The sequence below is a fragment of the Octodon degus genome, unplaced genomic scaffold (genome assembly GCF_000260255.1).
Source record: "Octodon degus isolate 3935 unplaced genomic scaffold, OctDeg1.0 scaffold00014, whole genome shotgun sequence".
Classification (NCBI taxonomy): Eukaryota; Metazoa; Chordata; class Mammalia; order Rodentia; family Octodontidae; genus Octodon; species Octodon degus.
In genome coordinates, this window is record NW_004524590.1 from 2,382,501 (window position 1) to 2,388,558 (window position 6,058).

At 36.3% G+C, this 6,058-nt stretch overlaps 1 protein-coding gene and 1 long non-coding RNA gene across 3 annotated transcripts in view; both read left to right on the forward strand.

The window, feature by feature from the left end:
* Map3k2 (mitogen-activated protein kinase kinase kinase 2) overlaps nt 1–6,058 on the forward strand; it is an 87,799-nt gene that overhangs the window by 73,152 nt on the left and 8,589 nt on the right. The window lies entirely within an intron of this gene.
* On the forward strand, nt 1,691–3,798 carry LOC111815293. The gene is made up of 2 exons (XR_002820009.1): nt 1,691–1,755; nt 2,109–3,798. It is a non-coding gene; the product is annotated as an uncharacterized LOC111815293 (long non-coding RNA).

A 6,058-nucleotide genomic window follows, 5' to 3' on the forward strand; every position in this document is an offset into this window, starting at 1 on the left:
AGGGATTGCATTAAATCTATACAGCAATTTTGGGAGTATGGCCATCTTCACAATGTTGGTTCTTCCTATCCAGGAGCATGGGATATCTTTCCATTTTCCCTGGAAAAATTTTTAAAAATTAATCTTTGTTGGTAGTGTTCTTAGAATTCCTTTAATTTTTAATTACTTAATAATTTCAAATTAGAACATAAAATGGCCATTTCTTCCTACCCATAAGAAGTTTTACAAGACATTCATTTTAATACCTCGGTGCGAGTACTTGGGAGGCTGAGGGAGGAGGATCACCATGAATTTGAGGGAAGCCTGGGCTATATAAGCGAGTTCAAAGCCAGCCTGCATTACATAGCAAGACCCTGTCTCAAGAAAGGAAATAAAACAATTACTTGAGGGCAAACTTATTTTTGGATTATTATTATTATTTTATTTTATTTTTTTGTGGAACCAGGGATTGAACTCAGGTCCTTGCGCTTGCCAAGCAAGCACCTTTTCTACTGAGCTATCTCCCCGGCTGCTTGAGGGCAAACTATTTTTGAAGGCAATTTCTAATACGTGATTCTTTGTGAAATGAAGACGAATTTATTTTTGAGGACAGATTAGAAAATTACATAGAACAAAATAAGCTGAATTTTTCTTAAAATATAGATTAAGTGGTAATATTAAATTGTGGCATATTTCCAATGACTTTTATATTTAAATCACAATTGTATGTCATGACCATGTCTACCCTATCCCTTCAATGCTGTGGATAGAACCTCAGGCTTTGTATACATAAGGCAGATGCTGTACCTCTGAGCTATTGCTCTAACGCTGATTACAGCATTTTAAGGAAATAGGAAACTTTAAATCAAGTCGCTTTGAAATATTTATGGGCTTTACTCCTGTTTCTCATTTTCTGGCTAAACAGTTTTCTTTCCTAATGTTACTGCTTTTGTAATGGATTTCTCTTTGTTTCTTTTTAGGAGCGTAGCTTGTACTGTAGTAGAAATGCTAACTGAAAAACCTCCATGGGCTGAATTTGAAGCAATGGCTGCCATCTTTAAGATCGCCACTCAGCCAACAAACCCAAAGCTTCCACCTCATGTCTCAGATTATACTCGAGACTTTCTCAAGCGGATTTTTGTAGAGGCCAAACTGAGACCTTCAGCGGATGAACTCTTAAGGCACATGTTTGTGCATTATCACTAGGAGCTGGCGACCTCTCCTGTGCCTCCACCCAGCTCCCATCTGCTCGTTCACCTCTCTCTCACTGCACTTTTCTTTTTTATGAAAAAAGAGAGATGGGGGAGGAAGACAAGAGGGAAAGTGTTTCTCTTGATTCTTGGTTAAATTTGTTTAATAATAATAGTAACCTAAATTTTTTATATTTAATCTTTTTTTCCCCTCACAAGAACTTGAAACTTCTTTTTTAAAAATTTTTTATAATGTACTGATGTGGTTAAGAGACATAAAGCACTTTAGTACATAGTGACTCTTTCTAGTACAAACAAATCATTTGGAATACCTAAAGACTGTAAAATCTTTCCCAGCATCACAGATGGGTGGTGATGGGGAGATGTGGACGAGGAAGAGAAGAAATAATGTACAATTTGTAGTTTTTAGTGATAGTATTTAAAATAGTTCCTCCTTTGTGAGCTGAGCCCTAAACTTAAGTTTAGGGTAGGTACTCAACCTAAAGAATATCGGTTCCTTCTAACCGCTGTCTACCAAGCTTTTTGCTGAGTAGGAATCTGGGTAGAAGATACAAATCTCTAAGAGGTATGTTTATTTGTTAATCTTAACCATATAATAAGCAGATACATGGTAATAGATCCATGTTACTGGAATCTATTAACTTGAGAGATGGCTTTCTGCTTAAAAAAAAAAGGTGAAGTTTATTTTAAAGCAGATACAGGAACTCAATGAAAAATTCAGCTAAAAGATACAGTTAATCTCATTAAATATGTGAGCAGAAAAAAACCACCTTTGCCAGTAGACAGAAATAATTTTTTAAAAAAGAACCAAGTATTGATTAGCATATTTTAAACTGTTCTTTACTTGAGGGGGAATGTCCCAAAATTAAGGAAATTGAGACATAATAAAAATCATATATACTATTTTCCTATTTCTAGCTCCTGATTTTCCATAGGTAGCAGCCTTTACGAGTTAAGCTCAGCCTGCTGGAGTGTTCAAGCTAGTAGCATGAGCTAAGTTCTTGTTCCTGGGATCACAGAATGCTGAAGCACTTCAACAGGTACAGACGTCTGATGTACAGCAATGAGATAGGGATGGTTTCGCTTCACCTGGCATCTGGCAATGCCGGGAGATGTTCTTGTTTGTCACAGCTGGGAAGGTACTCCTGGCAGCTAGTGGCTAGAGGCCAGGGATGCCGCCAAGTAGCCTACACTATACGAGGACAGCACCCCATCCCAGAAAATTGTCCTGCTTCATATGGAAAAATGTCTGAAGGTGAGAAGCCCAATGTAAAAGCTAGTCCCAACTATAAACTGAAAATGGCCATTTACAAACCAGTAAATGTAGAAAACCAAATTTAAGAAGGAAGGATGTATCACAAGATGAGGGTTTTGTAAGAGCAGATACCATTATTTTCAAATCAAAGGTGAAAGATTGTGGGCCGGGGAGATAGCTCAGTAGAATAAGCGCTTGCCTGGCAAGTGCAGGGTCCTGAGTTCAATCGCGGCACTGCAAAAAAGAAAAAGACTGCAACAATTAGTACATAGCAACAGTCACTTTTTCACTAGGTCTGTATTGCACCCAAATCAGTAATTCTTCCATTTTAGAAACAAAATGAATTTAAATACTGAGCTGTCAGTATTGGTATATATTCTTTCCTTAAAAGTCAACTCATAACTGTAGGCAAGGAAAAGCATATCGAAACCAAATGTTCAAGCTCTCAGGTATTTCTAGTATGAGGTATCAGCTGAGGGCAAACGTCCCACCGTCGCCAGTGGAATCATGCTACTGAAAAGATGAGGCTGTCAGTCACTGGGCCACTCGTAGATTTTTAGAATATTCAAGTAAGTGCTGAGTACTTTATTTTAAAAGGTGCATAGAATAATCATCTGGAGGGTCCTAAATGTGATGTCTTTCAAGGGATTCATAAGGGACTAAGATGTTCTTATTTTGTGTACAAGGTATGCTCTCTTAGAGACACTTAATGTACTTTGTTTTGAAGTTAGATAGATCTTGGCTTATCCTTTTAAGTTCCAATCTGGCATTCCCTTTAGGAATATTTGAAATTCCACTAGCTAGTTTGAGAAGTCAGAGTACAAAATTAGTCATCAATGCTTCTCCCATTTTCTTAGTATCAAAGGAAGCAGCTTGTAAAGAAGAATAAGAATTAGATGCCTCCTCCCTTGGTAAATCAACTGCCTAATCTTATGCTGGAAACATAATCCCCACATGTGTGGATCTGTTATAATTCCTTTGTCTTTTATGGGTGAGGACATCTTTCTACTTGAACAGAATCACAGTACGGCCAGTGGGCTTTCCTGTTTCGTTGTCTTGTGCGACTGTGATTTCCCGTTGGCTTATCGTTGGTCTGTCAGGGTAACCAGCAGTGAAGAACACAAGTCAGATGCTCCTTAGAGAGAAGTCTGAGGAGACTTGTGGAACTCAGAGCAAAATGGTTTGCATTTTCAGTCTCCTTTTCTAAATGCTACAGAAAATTAGAAGTACCGGAAAAGAAATGGCTACCTTATCACTGCTGAAGACCTTTGCTTTATAAGAAAAATATTATCTATGGGAAAGTAATGTTTTCTATGTAAAGACTTAAGAATAGACTAATAGTTTACAGAGTTATTATATAGACTATGATGTGAATTTATTTCATACAAGTTGTGAAGCTACCAAAAACCACAATAAAAGTTAATATATTAAAAAATGAGAACAAAAAAGCTTGAAGTATGGGGTGGGGACATGGAAGACCAAAAGAACATTTTAAAAATAAAAAATTGTTGAAACACCTTTATCAGGGGAAATTAAATATTACACTTGCATTTTTCCTCTTTCTAATAATGGTAGGGATCAACAAACAATTTGAACTTTTTAAGATAACTAAATCTATTTTGTTTTTAATGCACAACTGATCTTTCTACTGTACTGTTTCTTTGCTGAGGCTGAAAAAGGGCCAGACTGCTGACTTGTGCCTTTCACATGCATTCTGCTTGGACAGTGGCAGACGTGGTGCTGGAGAAGATTCACTAGCAGTCTTTGTGTGCTTTTCAGGATGTATCTTTTTACTTAGGCCTTGAGAGATTCAAAGTGACATGACTTAGGCTTGGACCAAATATAAGATCTTTTACATTGCAAAATATATCGAATAATAGGATTGAAAAATATAGTAGAAATTTTGATGGGTTAGTAGTTATTTAAAATATGTTTAGAGGTAGACAGACTTAAAATTTTTTTGACATTTTTGGTACTTTTCCTTGTTTACAAAACATTTTTTTTAACTTAAAACTACACTGGGGCTATTGCCTTAGAAAGTTTTACAAGGTACAGTCACCCTTATGTGTAAAAGAGACTGAATATTGAGGCACAAATGAAAACCCTGACTCTAGAATAAGTTGAATTGCTTTCATTTGAAAGTCTACTTGGTTGCCAATGGAAACAACATAAAAAGGATGAAAATATTTCTTTCGAATAGCTTTCTTCTCCTGTGGCTCTCACATAGGTCAGGTTGGATCTGTAGTATTTCTGAGGTAAGGGTTTTTAAGATGTGCAATCACAAAGAAAATAAAATGAAATCTGAGTAATTTAGCAGTATGACTAAGCCAGATGGAGAGTCCCTGGTCAACTGCAGACTTCTGTGCCATCAGTTTAATTTGGGGTCTAGGAACCAGTATCTTGATATAAAATCGCCTGTTATCAATCACGTCTACACATCTCTACATTTCTTTTTTTTTTTTTTTCCCCCTCCATTTCTTTAAAATAGGGTGTCTTCATTTGCTTTCCATTATTTGTGGCCTACTTTGTCAAGTATGAAGTTAACATCCTTGAGGAGGTCACAGTCCAGGAGAAATACAGGCGAAGTTACTTTATGGCAGACCCTAAACCTGAAAGTTGAGCAATGATTTTTTTTTAATGTTATGATTTTTTTATGAAGGGGAAAGCAAGTTGAGAAATCTTTGGCTGTTATAATGCAAAATGTCAATAATAGGAATTATAGTAAAACTATCTCCAAATTTAGGGGAACCTCTGGAGTCAGACAGCCTCTTTCTCAGGACCCCCTGTTACTACAAAACACAGCCTTTATTCAGACAGTCCTGGGGATAGCAAACATTTATTCCATAATATTACCCCATTCACCCCAGCAATCATTTAAAGAATTTTTTTTCTGTCTAAATTATGCAAAAACTCAAAAACATTTGGTAGAAGTTGAACTCTGAACAGTGTTATTTATGCTAAGAATAGGACAGTTTTTCTGAAGACCATATTTTGTCTTAAAGATTGGCGATTGCTTTAAATATTTAAGTTTAAGATTAAATGGTAACAGAAGGCAATTTAATTGTTGATTTTTAGTAGTGCCTTTTTCTATGTATGCCTTACTTTTATTCTATATTACCAATTCAAGTTACCCGCCAAAATGGAAGATTTTTTTCCTCTAAAATGAGTAGGTTTCAAGAATTCAGACAATGTATTGGCCCTTAAATGTTTCTTAATGTCTGCTTGCTCCTCCTGCCCTCTTCTACCTCTTTTGTTTGTTAATGTTAGGAAAGAAACATCAACATTTCTATGCGATACAGTCTTCACTAGTCTTAAATAAGCATAGCAAGAGTTATTCAAGATAGATACAATGAATTGCTTTCCGGATTGATTACTTGACTTTCAAGCACATTGGCATCCTCCAGGTTCTTTGTATATCATGGCTCAGTTGTGAATTTCATACCAGAGCTAGAGTAGTTATTGTCTCAAGAGGTTGTTCAAACAGTTTTACAAATGCTAATGCAGTGAATGAGGTGTAGGGCAATGAGCAAGAAATACAGAGACAGTACATTGTAATGCTTAGCATTTAACTTCTTGACTTTTGGCTTTTCTGTGAAGTGTGTGTGTGTGTGTG